Consider the following 18832-nt stretch of genomic DNA (forward strand, 5'->3'; position numbering starts at 1 on the left):
ATCTCTGTCAAACACTAAGAGACCTCCAGTGAACATGTGTGCAAGCACCACAGGTAAAGGAGTGTAAAGCATGTGCACTGTGGATGAATGTGTGAAAAGTGTAGGCCGGTGTGTGATCACTCTCACAGCCAGGAATGTTTGTAACTCCTGCTCAGCACAACTACAGCATTATCAGCAATGAATAGAAGGGGAGGGAAAGGAAAAAAATTTAATAAATATAAAATTAACCTAAAGAGAGAATTGAATTCTACCTATACTGGTATTTCAAAAATCATGGTGCTAAATTCTAAATGAATTTTAATTAAATTCATGTTTATGATGAATGTGTGCTAATATTTATTGGACAGGGTATGCTTTATATATTTGACTTAATATAGTCCCTTTGATTTCTTCGAAATTTTTATTCCATTCCAGATTATCTGCTATGTAAAGACACTATAATTCCAGACTGGTTAACACTTTCATATGTTTCTCATATGTAAATCACTTGATCACTTGATATCCCATTACTCATTGAGTTGCTCAAGCGGGCGCCAGTAACATCTCCATTTTTTCCTGTCATGTGCTAGTGTAGCCCAATGGCGTCTACTCGCTCCAGGAAAAAGAAGCGCCTCAAACCGAATGTTCGGGGTCTTGTTGAAGAAGTCTGACCATCTCCTAGGTGGGCGGCCACGCGATCTTTTGACGTCCTGTGGAATCCAGTCAGTAATAGCTCTAGTCCAGCAATCGTCTCCAAATCGCATTACGTGTCCAGTCCATCTGATTTTTGGTGCCTTAGCAAATGAGACACCGTCCCTGATTCTTGATTGTGGATGGAGGTTGGAATTCCGAATTCTTTCTCTCACTTAAGTGAAGCGTGATACTCCAAGCTTAGCTTTTTTTTTTTAAGTTTTATTGAATGAACATGAGATAGTTACAAGCTTTCATATTTGAGTTACAATCACACAATGATGGATTCCTCTTTTTTAAGACCCAAATAGTGTTCTCATCCTGTTTTCATAGGGCCCAGGTCTCTGAGGCATATGTTAATGCTGGAAGAACAGTGGAATCAAAGTGATGTGCCTGAGGCCCGAGGTTTTTCATCCTCTTAGCTATCTTTGACGCTCTTGAAGGCGTACCAAGCCACTCTCTTCCTCCTGCGCAACTCAGGTGCCAGGTCATTCATTGTGTTGACTTCTTGACCTATGTACACATAACTGTTGCATTCAGAGATGTTTGTTCCATTGAGAGTGAATGGAAAGTCAGGAATGAGACCGTTTCTCATAAACAAGCCACGTTGGCAAATGAGCTCAAGAATTTTTAAAGAGGGGCATCTTTTTTAGTGGCCCTCTTTCTCTCTCGGCATTCCTCACACAGTCATGGAGGTGCTGAACCAGTCTATCATATTTTTTGTCAATGTTGTCAATGACAGCATCTTCCCATATTGCTGCAATAGTGCCAAAGAGGACATAGTTAGTGGTCATGCTGGGAGTTCTCTTATTTATTTTTAAATTTATTTTATTTCATTTTAATTTTTTTATTAGTGAGACACCATGAGGTACAGTTGTAGACTTACAGATTTTTGTGCTTGGGTTTCAATTGTGCAATGATCAAATACCCATCCCTCTACCAGTGCCCATTTCCCACCACCATAGATCCCAGTATCCCTCCCACCCCCTGGGAGTTCTCTTCTTAAACTTTGCAACCCTTTCTCCCTGCTCCATGAAGTAGAATTTTGCACAAAGGAAATGGTATTCTGATCCCATTTGGAATTTTGGGATAACAGTAACATCGGTCAGGCAAAACCTTCAATTGAATATGATGTGGTCAATTTCATTGTGGAACCGGGAGACTCCCATGTTCAACGTTTAGATTTGGCCTTCTGGAATTGTGAGTTACTATGAATGGTCTTGGTCAACATGATGAATTCAGATAGTATCTCAACCTGTTCATTCCATTCTAGGCCATGGGTCCCGATGTGGAGTTCATCAGCTGATCTTCTAGGTCCTATCTTGGCATTAAAATCATCAACAATGATCTTGTAGAAGGTATGGTCTTCTTTATAGAACTTCTCCAGCTCCATGTAGAACTTCTCAATTCCTTCTTCATTATAATCGATGTTGGTACATAGACAATGAAGATAGAAACTGCCAACAGTTAGCCACATCTATTCAAGTGTAGTCATCTGATTCGGGTTGTTAGACATTAGAATGAATGAATACTCATGGCCGAGTTCATGTTGACAAGGACACTGACACCACCGAAGGCTCTTTTGTCGCATGTTCTGAGGAACAGTTCTTCTCCAGTGTCAAAAATGGCATGATGTGATTGATGTCTTCTTGTCTTGGTCAGACCAATGATGTCCTACTTCATCTTCACGCTTGTACCATCAGGTCCTCAATGGATGCATCAGAAGTCAGCGTATGTGCATTGAACGTACAGACAGTCATTTTTGTCCTATTTCGTTTTGGCAGCCTAGTTCATCCTTGAGATTTTATCAGCCTTTCCTTCCTCATCCTTCTTAACACTGCCATATTGGTGGCTCTTTCAGGGTCAGGGGACTGAGAACCATTGTATTTACTGGTTTTGGCAAATTGAATTTTCCATGGATAGCTTTCCATGCTCTGCCTTGTGGGCATTATATTCTCGATAGCTTGCCAGGCTCTCCAAGAGGGATAGAGTCTTTTAGGGTGGCCTCTAATAGCCCTTGTAGGTGTTCCCGTGGTTCAAACCATATTTGAACCCCATCAAATATGGTGCGGTAATCTTGGAAGATGGATATTAAGTGTCTTATGATGTAAAGTAGGTGTGTGGTCTGGAAAGTGGCCTGGAGCGTGGTGGTGGCTGGGTAATGGAGGCAGTGGAGGTCGGCCGATGAGGTATTTATCTAGTACCGTTAGTGTGGGGTTTCTGGTTGTGAGCCCTGTGTCTCTTGGTGGAAATAGGCAGGGCAGGGTAGGATGGAACTTCTAAGTTTAATCCCTGGGTCACCAGAGATTGTTGGGAGCAGGCAGAGGATTTCTGTTCCCAGGTCCCTTTGAGCCTGAGTTCAAGGTCACAAGGTTCTGCTTACCTGGTTCTCTAGGGCTTAACTCATGCGTGAGTCTTGGCCCGAGCATCCGGAAAGCAGCCTGGAGCATGGTGGTGGCTGGGTAGTGGAGGTAGTGGAGTAATATGCAAATCATTTAGCAAAATATAGACACACATGACTAAACATATTTTATCATTAAGTTTTCTTAATAAAATATATTTATAAAGAAAATTAATCCATCTGGTTTTGATTTCTTTACACAAAACTATTAAAAATGCCATTTTAGAGAACTATTTAATGAAGCAAATTTCTTTGAGAATTTTTTATGAGAAAGGTAAAAAGATTTTTGAATCACAGATTGATAGAAAATAAAGCAGATTTGTGAAAGCCTACAGTTTGGATCTTGAGCACAGTGTATTAGGTATATCTAAACATTGTTCAAGGACTTGAGGGAGAAATTGGAAAAATCCATTTATTCAGTTACCTGAGAATGCCAAAGCAATATTTCATCATCGTATCAGGTATCTGCAGTAGATATTTTGAAACAGAGCTCTGCCTAGTCACAAGATTCAGTTTTTCTCCCTTATTAGTTTTTCCAAAAAGAATATTATTTTCTTTTTTCCACATTTTTTGGGGATAGATTGCACAATACATTCTTCTGAGAAAGTCACTCCCTCCTTTCATATCCCTTGGCTCCTTTGGAATCAAAGCTTAATGTAGTGCCAAGAGATAGCTAAGAAAAAGTATAAGACCAGGTGTTATAAAGGATTTTTAAAAAGGTGGTTAGAAAATAATCAAAAGTTTACCTTTTTTTTTTTGGCTTTTTTGGTCACACCCTGTGCTGCATAGAGGTTTCTCCTGGCTCTGCACTCAGGAATTACCCCTGGTGATGCTCAGTGGACCATATGGGATGCTGGGAGTCAAACCCAGGTCGGCCACATGCAAGGCAAACGCCTTACTCGCTGTGTTATTGCTCCAGTTTACATTATTCACTTTACATTATTCTTGAGAAGGAAGCTTAATACTCTAGAGATATGTCCTATACTTCTAAAAATACTGTACTTCCATAGCACTTTGGAAATCTATAAGTACTATACTTTCCTAACAAGTAGTTTAACAGATAGTGTTAAAATAAGAGTAGAAAGAATTTGCTGATATTTCACTCATCATCACAAAGTGTTACATTTGTTAAATACTTGACTTATTCTGTTGTCTACAGTAATAACAATACTAGGTCAATTGAAAAATCCAGTGTTTCTTCATTGAAGGAACACTGTTCGGGCTGGCAAGATAATAGCATATGTAGGGTTCTTGTCTTGCATGTGGCCAACACAGGTCTGATCCTGGTACCTCAAAAAGTTCTTTATACCTTAGCAGAAGTGACCACTAAGTGTAAAGCCAGGAATAAGCCCTAAGTATTGATGAGTATGGTCCCAAACGAAACAAATTTAGAATAGAAAAAAAACACACATCTTGCTCTTTTTTTTTGTAAGTGCACTACAAATATATACCTTTATTATAGTGTTGTGTCAAAAAGCATTGAATCAGTGCATCAGAGACACAACACTTTAAATTATACCGTGTGTGTGTATGTGTGTATATGTGTGTGTGGTGGGTGGGAGAAGGGAAAGTCAAGAGTTTCACAGCAAACACAGGGGCCTCTCCAGACCGTTCTTGACCAACTGGGTTGCCAGCTCAATGCTAGGCCTGAACATGCATGGGGTAGCCTGACTAATGCCCAAGGACTGAATGAGATTGGCTACCACCACAGCACAGAGGGTAGGGCATTTGCCTTGCATGTGGCCGACCCGGGGTTGATTCCTCCCTCCCTCTTGGAGAGTCCTGCAAGCTACCTAGAGTATCCCACCCACACTGCAGAGCCTGGCAAGCTCTGTGTGGTGTATTCAATATACCAAAAACAGTATCAAGTCTCACAATGGTGATGTTACTGGTGCCTTCTCGAACAGATCAATGAACAGTGGGAGGACAGTGCAGGACAGTGCTACAGTGCTACCAGCAAGGCTTGTGTCTTAGTCTCTGTGCTATCTCTCCAGTCCTAAATTTTAGCTTTTGAAACTTGCAATTTTCTATAATACATAATCAAAGCTATGCAATATCTTAGGAATTTGTATTTTCTGTATTATGTTGACTAAACTGATATGTGCTGTGATATATTTTTTACAAGTTAGAATTATATTCTTTTGAGTTTTAAATCCTTGCTGGGACCTCCAAGAAAATTGTCAATTATTCCAAACTCATTAAATATCTGTGACATGAATAGTTCAAAATGCAGTATCGTCACTTCCCTATCTAAAGGTCACTTGATAAATAAAACTTTTTAGTTGAAAAAAGCTATTGAAAATGCTCAAAACTCTTTTAAATGCTAGGAAAACACTAAACAGCGAAAGGATATGGCACACATAATAGAGTTGCTGCTATGAGGTCAGTCTTTAAGATACTGACTATTCCTGATGAATTACACTACCAGGAAGTGTCTGGTGGGCTGATACATTTTACATCACGTCTTTGTTGTTGTTTTAAGTATAAATAAAAATAACCCCATGAAAATGAGAAGTTCCCAAAGAAAATCATGGGTAAAGTTATAGTGCTCACTTTACATAAAATTATTATATTTGTATAAAGCTGTTCCCTGAAGAAACATAGTCATCCTTCTGATGAGAGGGAAATCCAAACATGAAATATTTAAACAAGCCTGATGTTATAACACATTGTTGCCTTTAATGAACACAGATGCTATACAGCTATCACTCAGTAATAACAGTATTTCATAAAAGGAATAATCTGAGTAGACTAAGAGATGGTTCCAATAAATCTAAATATCCAACTGATTTTTGTCATGTATATTTATCTTCTGAGAATCAATTTTTTGTGTGAACATTTATTTTAATGTTTCTTAATTTTATTATTTCACTTTTAACTTTACACTAATTTGAAAAAGTTTCTACTGCTTAAAAATGATTTAGACTTAAAGAAACTTTGGTACATCTACACAATGGAGTACTATGTAGCTGTTAGAAAAGTTGAAGTCATGAAATTTACATACAAGTGGTACTACATGGAAAGTATCATGCTAAGTGAAATGAGTCAGAAAGAGAGGGATAGACATAAAAAGATTGCATTCATCTGGGGGACATAAAGTAACAAAATAGGAGTTTAATACCCCAGAATAGCCGAGATCAGTACCAGGAGGATTGCTCCATGGCTTAGAGGCCAGTCGGGCATTCTAGGGGAAGGGGCAGCTCAGATAGAGAAGGGAGCACCAAATAAAGGGTGTTTGGAGGATCTTCCCAGGATGGGAAATGCATGTTGAAAGTAGACTATGGACCTAACATGATTGCCATTCAATGCCTCTTTTGCAGACCACAACACCCAAAAAGAGAGAAAGAACAAAAGGGAATGCCCTGCCACAGAGGCAGGGTGGGATGGGGGATGGGTGTGGGAGGGATACTGGGATCCATGGTGGTGGAAAATGGGCACTGGTGGAGGGATGGGTATTTGATCATTGTATAATTGAAACCCAAGCACAAAAATTTGTAAGTCTACAACTGTACCTCATGGTGTTTCAGTAATAAAAATTATTTTAAAAAATGATTTAGGTTTACTCTTATTTAATGCCATTTTTCCTCAGACATTTTCATGTCATTAGCCTAAGCTGTGGTAGAAGTCATTTTTTTAAAGGCAGATTAATCTTTGCAAAATAGCAGAGTGATTGCTTGAAAAGTTTGCTTTCCTAATGTAGAAAATAAAATTTTCAAATGAGTAAGATAATTTCATTCCTTTTCCTTCCTTCCTATCTTCCTTCAATCCTTCCTTCAATCCTTCCTTCCTTCCTTCCTTCCTTCCTTCCTTCCTTCCTTCCTTCATTCCTTTCTTCACACATGTAATGTAAATGCTCTACCACTGAGCACGATCTCTACCCCATAACTAATTTCTTTAAATGAGATAAATTTTTCTATGTTCTTCCATGACTCACAAACCAAGATGCTTTGTAATATAAGTAATTATTATTAGGGACATGGTCAAAGTTCAAGGAAATCACTAAGAACAACAACAATTAGTTATGACTCTGAGAAGAATATATTCGAGAAATGAATATATTCAAGAACATTGATTAACTAATATGTGACAGGCACACTCCTAGATATTGAGACTTTCTGAAAAAAATAATAGCATTCCCAGTGTTTTGATGCAGAGAGAATTATAAAAATTGAATTAGTTAATTTTATGTTGCATATATTAGAAAAAAATTAAAAAGTGAGAATAGTTTGCGTGAGAATAGTTTGTGTTGGAGAAGGATCTCACTTTTAGATACATGTGGCCAAAGAAAATTCTATAGGAAGGTATAAGAAGGTAATCTTGAGAGAAGTAGGAACATGATGACATTGGACTGTTCTTGCAGAGTGACCCAATGCCATAAGCATTATGACTTCAATACCTTTACTCTCTCCAGTATCCTACCAGGTGCTCTCCATTGAAAACCTAAAAAGTTTACATTATTGTCCTTCCCAGGGTTGTCTATTAGCACAGAAAGCAGACTTGTACATAACACAAACATAGGTCTGCTGAAACAAGTTATCTGCCGCAACCTACAACTGTTCTCAGTATTTTTCTCTTCCTTTATGAATAGTACTAATTTTAAACTTTTAAGGAGTAATGAACTCCCACCATATAATGCATCACTAGGAATATTTTCTATTTAGCAATTCTCTGGCCTATCACAAAAAAAAAACGTAAAATGAGCTTCGTATATTGTTCATATTATTCCCGTAATGCAATTGGGAAAGGAGATAAAACAAAATTCTATCTATAATCATGAGTTAATGATGTTAATTACTTTCTACATTCAGGTCCAATTCTTTCATTACATATTTTTCCCTTTGACCGGGATAATACAGTGAATGTTTATCAGAAGTAGACAGACATGAAACTTCTGAACCATGGTTGAACCATGTGAACCAGAGTGATATTCAGTGGGTAGGGCATTTGCCATCCCTGGCATCCCATATGATCTCCTGAGCCATAGCAGGAGTGATCCATGAGAACAGAGCCAGGTGTAAGCTCTGGGCACCACCAGTTGTAGCCTAAAAGACTAACATAAATAAATAACTTCTGAGCTACGGACATGATCTGAATTCCTGTGAATTTAAATTTTCTGAGTTCTAGCAGTTTTTTGTGGATCAAAGTTTACTGGTCATAAAAGTTAGAACCGTTAGCACTGTAGGTACTATAACAAAGGCATGTATTCTTAGATCAATCCTCTTCCTCATGATATTGCAGGAACTCATTTTCACCTAGATGTCCATGGTCAATCATCGTGGTTAGTTCAGGTGTTTCTGCTCAAAATATTGATTTAGGGGTCCAAGGAAGAAAAATGACCAAAGTGAGATCTCAGTTTCCAAAAAGCTCATTCCTTGATCCTCTTTCTCTGTAGAAACAGACCTTTCATATTCACCTAGTACAGAAAACCATAGGTTATGGGATGGGAAGATAAAATAAAGGCAAGTATGTTGTCAGCTCAATAGTAAGAAAATTCTTTCTAACACTTGGTCCCATTTAGGGACTAATGTGTACATTATTGTTATATAATATATTACATAAATGTACTAAATGTGTACATTTAGGCTTATTTTTTTAAAAGTTGGGTTAGAGAGACAGGTCATATCACAAGATCTTGTTACTCACTCCCTCCCCTCCACCCTAGGGACACCCTAGGGACACCCTAGAGATATCATATAACAAGATCACCTTGAAAGTCACATAACATCTCCTGAAAGTATCTCTCAGTATCTCTAGCAATGAACCGCCCAAGCGGTCAATTCATGTGGTCCAAGGCCCTCTGAGTATTGCTTAAGAGCACCCACACCCAAGCAGTATATATTGGCTATATGCTTGTGATCACATATTAAGGGCTGGAGAAGTATTATAGCAGGGTACTTGCCTTCGCACGACAAATCTGAGTTTGATACCCAGCACCCAATATGGTTCCCTGATCTCCTCCTCTGCATAATCAGGAATAAGCCTTGAACACCACCAGGTGAGACCCCCAATCCCCCCAAAGTTTTAAATATCCCTTTAAAACCTATATCACCTCTCTCCACAATAGGAATACCTATGCAAACATCTGCTACCAGGTAGATTATGGATTATCAGCATTTATCTCTGTGCTTTTGTCACTCTTTATAGCTAGTAACCAGATCAGATTTGCTGGGAGAAAGAACATGCTGCTAAGAAACAGCTTATATTGCCATTTAGCATATGGACCTATTAGCAAGACAAAGGCAACTTTTTCAAATAGAGAACAATTATCATCAAAGCAGAGCAAATTCTCTCTCCATCAATGTAGACATCTGTAGGATATTCTCTGTTTAGGATTTTCTAGAGATCCATTAAACAGCTGTATACTTTAGACAATTTTTTTATTATTGATTCTGTTTTGTATACTTCCAAGAGGTAGGAAAACAAGTATAAGATGAAAAAGCCCACCTGTACTCAGTACTTCTTTAAAAATGGGAAGTTTGCTATGAGCTATTAAATGAATAATTCAGAACAAAATACCCAAATATAATATAAGTTAATTTCTAACTCCTGACTGCCCTCCACCCAACTCTCCCAGTTACTGTCTTTTTCTTGTGCATGTTGCAGAAATTACTCTGTTACTTTGAAAGATATACTCTGCCAAGACTCTTACTGTTGGATTCCTGCAGATATCTAGGTGGCAAGCTGCTGAGTTTTTATAATTTATTTTTTATGTCTGGAATGCATTTGCTAAAGGTATCTAAGGCATAATATTTCATGCTTGTAGTTCTGTTTAGCATAATGTCATTATTTAATTGAGATAGCATGATGCTTTATAGAATTTCAAATTGACCATGTTCACTGTAGACTATATCTTGATATTGAATAGAAGAACTAATACAGTTCTGGGGTAAGAATTTTATAGTTTTAATTTGAGAGACATGAAAAATACTCAACAGATATATAACTTCATGCAAGGTATTAGATTTGGGGCTGATTCATTATATGATAAATTAATCTATGTAACTCTATAATTTCTGTAAACACATGCTGCCATTCTACAAAAGTCCTTTCTTGTTTTATTTTTATATACAAAAGGGCTGGAGCGATAGCACAGCGGGTAGGGCGTTCGCCTTACAAGCGGCCAACATGGCCGACCCGAGTTCGATTCCTCCGCCCCTCTCGGAGAGCCCAGCAAGCTACCGAGAGTATTCGATATGCCAGACACAGTAACAACAAAGTCTCCAATGGAGACTTTACTGGGCCCGCTCGAGCAAATCGACGATCAACGGGAGGGCCTTTACTTTTTACTTACAAAAGGTTAATTAACAGTTACATAGAAAAAATGATCACTGCAGATTTCATCAAGACGTTGATGGTCACTTACCTTTGCAATTTTTCAGGAATATGAAAAATATTTTGGTTTACTCTTATTATTATAGGTAAGGAAATTCTTTTATATTTGGAATAATGTGATTTTTTGTCATTCCATTTGTTTACAAATGTCCTATACCATGTCTCAGGGTTCTAATCCTTCCTCGTTGTATATAGCCTTTACCTTAGGAAAAGAAACATGCTGAGCTGAATACTAAAAGCTACCATAATGACAGAGTTCTTAAATTCTCAGCCACACTTTTTCCATACATATAGATGATTAAAAATCAAATAAAATCCTTTCAAATCTATCATAAAGTTCTTCTGGTTTCTCATATTTCCTTACATTTATTCACAGTTTTGAGTGTTTTTTCTTCTCAGTGTTTGTTCTCCAAGATCACAGTAAGAAGTGAGTGATCTCACAATCTTTATAAGTGCTTATGTTGACATACTGACAAAGTACTATAGCCATTCTATGTCTCAGTGTCTTGCTTCACAATTGCACCACATTCCATGCTAAGTTGAGTAATGGTGATGCTATCACTTTCTCAGGATACCTCCTGTCCCATTTCCTTCTTTGGTATATGTGCAAACCCTAACTTTGAGTCTGTTTTTTGAATTACTTTTGGGAGCTATTGTTATCATTGAGATTCACCTTCAGGAAATAAGAGGTATATTATAAATAGAACCCTTTAAGGAATACTTATTAATAAAGTTTCTATTTACAAAAGTATAGGAGGAACACAGGAAAACGTAGTTTCCTATATTTTGGTGATTTATGGTTATGGTGACTTATAGTTAATACCAGAAGATTTGTTACTAACCCTCAGTCAAGGGAATGGGGTAAAAGTTATTAGAATCTAGGAGAAAGTTTCATCAAGAAGGATGCCTTAAGAGAAATGGGAACTTCTAATAAAAAATTTTTAAAGATTGCAGGATAGAAACCAGGAACATAATATCTTCATGCCTGTTCTTACTTTCTTTTAGCTATTTTCAAGGCTCTAAATGGTTGAACTAAATTCCTAAATAGGGGTTAATGGAACTAATTTAAAGAGAACTGTGGAAAATGATAGAGAGGTAAATGGAAAGTATATGGGTATACAGTGGTAGGATTGATAATAAGTACTTGGGTTATTATGATATGAAGATAAATCAAATCAATATTTTTGACAGTTTCAATATGAAGTATAAAAGTAACTCAGTTTTATTAATTGAAAAATTTCAATTGGAAAGATTTTATTTGCATTACTAGTATGGAAAAGAATGAGAAAAGAAAAGGTTTGGGTGTTGTAAAATATAGATGCTTAATATTTATGTGTTCAATTTTGGTATGTAATAGACATGCATTGGAAAAATTTAGTAGAATTTTGGGGCCTAGAGAGAATATAGAGGTTAAAGAGCTTTCCTTGTATGCAAGCAATCTTAGTTTAAAACCTCGGTACCACATATGGTCCTCTGAGCACCGTCAGGAGTGATCCCTAAGCACAGAGATAGAACTAAGTCCTGAGCACAACTGGATGTGGCCTAAATACAGCACTGTCCTCCCATTGTTCATCGATTTGTTCTAGCGGGCCCAGTAATGGCTCCATTTTGATACTTGTTGTTACTGTGTTTGGCATATTGAATACCTCACAGGTAGCTTGCTAGGCTTTGCGTGGTGGTGAGATACTCTCGGTAGTTTGCCAGGCTCTCCAAGAGAGGCGGAGGAATCAAACCCGGCTCGGCCAGGCTGGCTGTGCGCAAGACAAATGCCCTACTGCTGTGCTATCTACTAGAGCGATAGCACAGCGGGTAGGGCGTTTGCCTTGCACGCAGCCAACATGGCTGAAACAGTAACAAAAAGTCTCACAATTTGTTGTGAGATGTTACTGGTGCCTGCTCAAGTAAATCGATGAACAATGGCCTAAATACAAAAAAAAAAAAAAGCCAAAGCATTTTAGTAGGATTTTTGATGTCTTATGTTTGGAATTCTGGGGAGAGATTCTGGCATATAAATTATTAAAGTTCTGAGTTAATGAAATTATCAAGAAAGGTGATGATAGTAAAGAAAAGTACTAAGGACTTAAACTATACATTTAACTGTATGATTAGAAAGAACTAAAAGGCTGACTGAAGGGAAAATGGATAAGAAAAATATTGTCAAATTCCTGGAAGTCAAGTGTAGGAGGTGCTTCAAAGAGTAAACTAATAAACTATTGTCTTCTGCAAAAGAAACATGTATTGACAATATGCTTAAGATGACATGTTAATGAACCTGTGTATTCAGCAAAGTTTATGGAGTTAATAGCCTTTATGTTAAGAGTAGTTACACCAAAGTTTGAATAGAGTGGGTTCAAGAAATAATGGCACAAAAAAATTGGACATGATTCATAGTTGCATATTTACTAGATGATTTTTCCATAAATGGGAGAAAAAATGGTGCAATTTATAGACAGGCAAGTGGGATTAATAGACAGTTGTTTTAAAATAATGGAAGCTATTAAGTACCAGATTATATGGTTATAGGAATGAACTGATTGAATAAGATATGGTGCAGCAGAAAAAGCAGTGAGCTGCTGCGGCAGAATATAGCTAAATAGCTGAGAATCAAAGACTTGGTTTCTGTTAATATCAATGGTAGTTTACTACAGCAAGTGTGCGAAGACAGACTATGTGAGCACAGGATAAAGTATAAGAGTGGTTATTAGAATGTGTGGGGCTTTCTACAAATGATCCTATAATCTCCATGAAGTGAGAGAAAATTAAAGCTAACAGCCAAAAATGTGAGGAAGTATTAGATTTTTGAGGAGAGAGAATAAGGGATCAAGTAGTTCTTTAAGCAGCAGAAGAATAGGGAAATAAATACAATGTATTTGCTGGAGATCACTGAGGCATTACATAAGGTTGGCTGTTCATTAAAGTCAATAACAGTTATCAGAAGTGTTTTTCTCCATACACATGCAGTGATATAGATCGCAATTAGGGAGTCCACCAATAATTGGATTTAATAAACACTACTGTTTGTAAACAACTATAGAGAAGAATAGATGTCATGTTACAGTTAAAATTGAGCAACAAGAAACAGACACTATTTTAATATTAATCTCAAAGGTCATTGTTAAGTAATAACTTCAATGTCTATATGCATATATATTTTAATAAATATTTTAGCATCATAGTTTACAAAGTTGTTCAACTCAAACTTAAGTATATTTAAGTAAATTTTACATGTTGACTTTAGTGTATTTTCAAGCATTTTACATAATTAAATTGAATTACCATTTTATATGATAATATATTAACTCAGTAGTTGATACTAGGCACATTTTTGTCAGATATTATATAATTGAAAAATAGTTTTTTCAAATGTTGCTTTTATTCGGAGTTAGTTATAGGGTAATCTTTAGCTACCTTCCCCACCAATTTAAGGAAAAGTTATGTTTAAGGGAAGTGAGATAGTTCTATTCATTCTGATCCTAAACCATTAGATTGTATCTAATTTGTATTTTAAAAATGAGATGTCAGTTCTACATATTAGAAGTAGAATGAATAAATGAGTGTTATGTCCTTCAGTGTAATTCCAGGATATGCAAATTTTACTCTACTCAGAAACCATTCCTTAGAGCCTAGCTTCTTAAACTAAATTTCATGATGAGTCTATTGAGGAAAAAAAGATCGTAGTGAATATTTAAAATGTTATGTTATTTGTTATTATTCATTAATACATGACCTCATTTTGTGGTTTATATTATTTAATTTCTTTTGGATTTATTACTAAGGAATACTTTGTTTGCTTATTTCTTCACTTAATCACTTAACTTCCCGTTAGTCGTCGATTTGCTCGAGCGGGCGCCAGTAACGTCTCCATTTGTCCCTGTCGCATGCTAGTGTAGCCCAATGGCATCTGTTCGCTCCGGGAACATGAAGGGCCTCAAACCGATCGTTCATGATCTTGACGAAGAAGTCTGACCATCTGGAAGGTGGGCGGCCACGCGGTCTTTTGACATCCCGTGGAATCCAGTCGGTAACAGCTCTAGTCCAGCGGTCGTCTTTAAATCTCATTACGTGACCAGCCCATCTGATTTCGACACCTTGGCAAATGAGACAGCGTCCCTGATTTTTGATCGTCGACGGATGTCAGAACTCCAGATTCTTTCTCTCATTTGAGTGAAACGTGATATTCCAAGCATAGCTCTTTCTATTCTTCTTTGGGAGACCTGAATAGCGTTCTCATCTTGTTTGCGTAGGGCCCAGGTCTCTGAGGCATATGTTAATGCAGGAAGAACAGTGGAATCAAAGAGATGTGCCCGCATGGGAGCCTTGTGGACAGCAGGTATGAGCCGGGAGTGTGGGGACGACTGAAACCTCATGGGAAGGGAGGCGTTTCGCTCCGCCCTTCACGCCCTACTGAGGCCACCAGTCCCCCCGCGGGCGGCTCTCCAGCACGGCCACAACTCCAGAACACAGAAACCAATTTCTTAACTATCTGACTTTCAGTAGAAATACTTCCAGGGTCAATAGGTAAAATAGCAGAAATCCAAAACCAACATTTAATTCTTGAACCCAGCTGTAGAAAGCAAATCAGTTCACAATGCTTTTTCAGCATGTCTGATTTGGGGGGGGGGGGGTAAACTCTAAATAATAGTGGTGAATCTTTTATTGAAACAATGAATCTAATCAAAGCAGATAGAGTGTTAACTAGAATTCATCTGCCTCACAGGGACGGGGAGGGGTGGGGGGTGGGGTTTTATTGGGGTTCTTCATGGTAAAAAATAAGTATTGGTAAAGGGAAATGTGTTTGATATTTGCATGACTGAGACATAAACCTGAAAGCTTTGTAACCTTTCCCACAGTGATTCAATAAATAAATAAGTAAAAAAAAAAAAAAAAAAAAAAAAAAAAAAGAGATGTGCCCGGAGCCGGAGGTTCTTCGTCCTCTTAGCTATTTCTTCGACGTTCTTGAAGGCGTTCAAAGCCGCTCTCTTCCTCCTGCGCAGCTCGGGTGCCAGGTCATTTGTCATGTTGACCTCTCGACCTGGGTACACATAGCTGTTGCATTCGGAGATGTTCGTTCCGTTGAGAGCGAATGGGGCATCAGGAACGAGGCTGTTTCTCATAAACATTGTCTTCGTAAGATTCAGCTGTAGTCCTACCTTTCCACACTCATGGTCAAAGTCGGCCAGCATTTGTGCCGCTTGGCTGATGTTTGGTGTTATTAAAACAATGTCATCATCAAAGCGGAGGTGGTGTAGTTGCCGACCATCTATCTTCACTCCCCTTCCTTCCCATTCCAGTCGTCGCATGATGTTCTCGAGGGTGGCACTGAAGAGTTTCGGTCAAATGGTTATCACCCTGCTGCACCCCGCTCTTGACATCAACGATCACTTCTTTGTAGAATGGTGAGATCCTGGTAGTGAATCCGCAATAAAGCTCACGGAGGATCCTGATGTATTGGGCTTGAATGCCCTGATTGGCTAGGGCTTCAATGACCGCTTCCATCTCAACAGAATAAAAGGCCTTCTTTAAATCAATGAACGTTAAACAGAGCGGCATCTTGGACTCCCAAGAAACCTCAATGAGCTTGGTTATTGTGTGGATATGGTCGATGGTGCTGAATCCTTTGCAGAACCCTGCTTGCTCGCATGGTTGTCCTTCATCTAGTGTTATGCCAATCCTATTTAGGATGACTCGAGTGAACAACTTGTAGATGACAGACAATAGGCAGATCGGGCTATAGTTTCCAATGTCATGGATGTCTCCCTTCTTGAACAGTAGTATGGTCCTGCTGGTTTTCCATTGGGACGGAACCTTGCATTCAGACAGGTAGTGAGTGAAGAAACTACTTCCACTACCCAGCCTTCGCCACACTCCAGGACGCTTTCCGGCCCCGCACGGCCGCTTTGCAACACATCATAAGACACTAAATACCCATCTTCTGGAATTGTCGTAACATATTTGATAGGGTTCAAATATGGTAACACCTACAAGGGTGATTAGAGGTCACCCCAAAAGCCTCTATCCCTCTCGGAAAGACTGGCAAGCTACCGAGAGTATTCCGCCCGCACAGAAGAGCCTGGCAAGCTATCCGCTGTGTATTCGATATGCCAAAACCAGTAACTACAACTGGTCTCATTCACCTGACCCTGAAGGCTTCACCGACATGGCAGCACTGAGAAGGATGAGAAAGGAGAGGCCGACAAAATCTCAAGGCCGACCTAGGCTGCCACAACGAAGGAAGACAAAAATGATCCTCTGTACTTTCAATGCACGTACACTAGCATCAGATGCATCCATGGAGGACCTGATGGTACAAGTGTGAATGATAAAGTACGACATCATTGGTCTGACCGAGACAAGAAGGCACGAATCTCACCATGCCGTTTTCGACACTGGAGAAGAACTGTTCCTCGGAACATGCGATAAAAGAGGTGTTGGAGGCGTCGGTGTCCTTTTCAACACAAACTTAGTCATGAGCATTGATTCATTCGAATGCCTAACAACCTGAATCGGATGATTACACTTGAATAAATGTGGCTCACTACCGGCAGTTTCTATCTTTGTTGTCTATGCACCAACATCCAGTTATGGTGAAAGAGAAACTGAGAAATTCTACATAGAGCTGGAGAAGTTCTATAAAGAAGATCACACCTTCTACAAGATCATTGTGGGTGATATTAATGCCAAGATAGGACCGAGAAGATCAGCTGAAGAACTCCACATCGGGACCCATGGCCTAGAATGGAATGAACAGGGTGAGAGACTGTCTGAGTTCATCATGTCGACCAAGACCATTCATGGTAACTCACAGTTCCAGAAGGCAGAATCTAAACGATGGACATGGGAGTCTCCCGGTGGACGATTCCACAACGAAATAGACCACATCATATTCAATCGACGGTTTTGCCTGACTGATGTCGCTGTTGTCCCAAAATTTCGAACGGGATGGGACCACCGTCTCCTTCGTGCAAAATTCTACCTCACAGAATGAGGAGAAAAGAATACAAGGTTTAAGAAGAAGGACTCCCAGAACAACCACCAACTGGGAGCTCTTTGGCTCTATTGCGGCAACATGGGAAGATGCCGTCATTGACAACATTGACGAGGAATAAGATCGACTGGTTCAGCACCTCCATGAATGTGCGAGGAACGCCAAGAGAGAGATAGCCACAAAAAAATCGTCTTTCTTCGAAAACTCTTGAGCTAATTTGCCAGCGTGGTTTGGCGCATGCCTCAGGCAACCACAAGCGAACATCCGAACTGGCAAAGCAGTGCAGAGATGCGATCAAGGAAGACCTCAAAGAGAGAAGAGCAGAAGTACTGGTAGATGCGGCAGAAGCCGGGAAAAGTATTCGTAACGCCCGCCTGTCCTTCGCCAACTATAAGACCAAGATGACTGCCCTCCGACATCCTGATGGATCTATCACATCTTCCAGAAGGGCAATGGAGAAGATTATTCATGACTTCTACTCAAATCTCTTCGATAGCCACATCCACTTGCCCACATACCACATACCACATGATGGATATGTCGTTCCCAATATTCTCCCTTCCGAAATCCAACATGCCATCTCGTCGGTAAAGAAACAAAGAGCACCCGGCCCAGACAAGGTCAGACCTGAACACCTGAAGAACTTACCATCAGTACTCATCAATACATTGGCTCGACTCTTCACACGCTACCTGTCTGAATGCAAGGTTCCATCCCAATGGAAAACCAGCAGGACTGTACTACTATACAAGAAAGGAGACATCCACGACATTGGCAACTATCGCCCAATCTGCCTATTGTCTGTCTACAAACTATTCACTCGAGTCATCCTGAATAGGATTAGCAGAACACTAGATGAAGGACAACCATGTGAACAAGCTGGATTCTGAAAAGGATTCAGTACCATCGACCATATCCACACAATAACCAAGCTCATTGAGGTATCTCGGGAGTTCAAGATGCCGCTCTGTCTAACGTTCATTGATTTAAAGAAGGCCTTTGATTCTGTTGAGACTGAAGTTGCTCATTGAAGCCCTAGCCAATCAGGGCATTCAAGCTCAATACATCAGCATCCTTCGTGAGCTCTATTGCGGATTCACTACCAAGATCTCACCATTCTACAAAGAAGTAATCATCCATATCAAGAGAGGGGTTCAGCAGGGTGATACCATTTCACCAAAACTCTTCAGTGCCAACCTCGAGAACATCATGCGATGACTGGAATGGGAAAACATGGGAGTGAAGATACATGGTCGGCAACTATACCACCTCCGCTTTGCTGATGACATCGTTCTAATAACACCAAACATCAGCCAAGCGGCACAAATGCTGAACAACTTTGACCGTGAATGTGGAAAGGTCGGACTACAGCTGAATCTTACGAAGACAATGTTTATGAGAAACAGCCTTGTTCCTGACCCTCCATTCGCTCTCAATGGAACCAC

Source organism: Sorex fumeus, unplaced genomic scaffold, assembly GCF_029834395.1.
Source record: "Sorex fumeus unplaced genomic scaffold, SorFum_2.1 ptg000044l, whole genome shotgun sequence".
NCBI classification, from domain to species: domain Eukaryota; kingdom Metazoa; phylum Chordata; class Mammalia; order Eulipotyphla; family Soricidae; genus Sorex; species Sorex fumeus.